The 2,157-nt window shown below is 31.4% G+C and overlaps 1 pseudogene; it reads left to right on the plus strand.

The window, feature by feature from the left end:
• LOC102828718 overlaps positions 1–520 on the plus strand; it is an 8,572-nt pseudogene extending 8,052 nt beyond the window's left edge.
• Positions 521–2,157: the final 1,637 nt, after the last annotated feature.

Below are 2,157 nucleotides of genomic sequence, written 5' to 3' on the forward strand. Positions count from 1 at the left end.
AGGGTTTCCGAGGCTGTAAATCTTTACGGGAGCAGAAAGCCTCATCTTTCTCCCGCGGAGCAGCTGGTAGTTTCGAACTGCTGACCTTGAGGTTCTCAGCTCTATTCATGCTACCAGAGAAAATATCATGAAGTTTTCTGGTAGCTGCAGATTCTGTGCAAAACAGATTAACTTCTATCGCATGAGCCATCATTACTAATCTTGTAAGAAATACCAGGTTGAATATGGTGTTTCTTCTATCATTCCAAGCTTTCAGATCTCTCAAGATTCAGTAGGGAACAGTAATAGGAGTGAAACATCCACATCTGATAACACAGAAACTTACCAAGAGAATACATGTTCTTCTGGGCATCCCACTTTTAAGTGTCCATTGTGTCAAGAATCCAATTTTACCAGACAGTGTTTATTGGATCACTGTAACAGTAATCACCTATTTCAGATAGTTCTTGTGAATCTTCAGCTATATGAGGAAACCCAGTATCAAACTGCTGTTGAAGAATCTTTTCAAGTTATCATCTGAAGGCTGTAGACATCTCTACATCTTTGTACCTGCAAGTGCCATCTTTAAGGGGAAAACTACATAAAGTCACCATTCAGTAACTTGATGTGTATATTAATAAAAGTAATTCAGTCTATTGTTTCATTTTTTAATTGAAAAATAAATGTGGGCCATCTAAATACTTCATCTTGATAAAAATGAAAGTTCATACATTAGTTTTTAAAACATAAAAAGGATTATATTTCACAAATGTAACGGTGTAAAGGGAATCCCTGTTGTAACTTTTTTGTTTCATATTGAATATTTCATTATTATGTTGCTTTTGAAATTTGGAAACTTTTCTTGCATTTATTTTATTGTACACAGGTAAACACACAGTAGCACATTCTAAAGATATCATTGACAGTAAACTAACAAATCTGTGACAGTTGTCAAAGTTGCAAAGTGGAAACTTGAAGTGCTAAATGAAATAATCCAAAGTAAGCTTTTTTAATACAGATTCTTGCTGAAGAATTTATCTTTAAGAAAATGGTATTTATATAACTTTTAGTATTTTTGAAGACTAGTGAGATTTCTTTAATAATTTTAGTTCTTTAAAAAGTGAAAGCTCATTATAAATATATTTTCTTTTTAGTATTAGAAGGAAATATCAAAGAGAAAAATTTATGTATTTGGTGAACAGTTGGTAGTTTCAATCTTGGTTGTATGCCTGACTATAATTTGTAAACCCAAAATGAAGTAAACTGGATAACAACTCTTTGGGCCTTAGAACTTTTCAGTAGCCAGGATTTCTGATTAGCTAAGATAAACTTTTGTTAGAAATTTTCAGTTAGTATTACTATATTCTGAATATATATTTAAATGAAAACTTTGTTTCAGTTTAGAAATTCAGCCCTGAAAGTTTGTCTGTACATTGTATATGCATAATTTTACAGATTACATACAATTTTTATTAAGGATTTTTAAAAATGAACAATATAGGATTGAAGTGTTTATCTGATATGATTGAATTTTTGTATATCACACACAAAAAAACCCAGAAAGCACTCAAATGCTAAGTGGTCTAGTTGGCTGCTGTTATACCTTAAAATTTGACTTTGTGTACTCACACTGTTTATATGGTGCTCATTTGTTATTCTCAAAAATAATGTGTTTTATTATGAAGTAGGAAGAGAGATTCTATCAGCCACACTGCTTCATTACTTTTCAGTCAAAACTAGGTTGTTATTATTTACTAATAAGAATCATAAAGTATCTTGTAGCAGAAGGCCAAAATCCCAGAACAAAGGATAAAGAGTGGATTGGCAGACATTCCATACTAATATACATTGTTTATGCTTTCTTTAAAATAAATAATTAAAAGAACATAAATCTCAGAAGTAGTTTGTTGCTAATATATACATATATTATATAAAAAGGTGTATTTTGGTTTTGTTAAAACTATTGTTGACTTTTCTAAAGTGAACAATTTTTAACTTGATTTAATAAAAATGTTAATTTGGGGAAAAAAATTCAACTGGTGAAGAGTTGCCTCCTCAAAGTAGAGTTGACCGTGATAAAGCTAATGGAGTAAAGCTTGTGGGAGAAGAGCCTGCGGGACCTTTATTTGCTGATGGGGCACAAATCAAAATGAAGAGAAACAGCTGTAAACATCCATT

The sequence above is a fragment of the Chrysochloris asiatica genome, unplaced genomic scaffold (assembly GCF_000296735.1).
Source record: "Chrysochloris asiatica unplaced genomic scaffold, ChrAsi1.0 scaffold00167, whole genome shotgun sequence".
NCBI classification, from domain to species: domain Eukaryota; kingdom Metazoa; phylum Chordata; class Mammalia; order Afrosoricida; family Chrysochloridae; genus Chrysochloris; species Chrysochloris asiatica.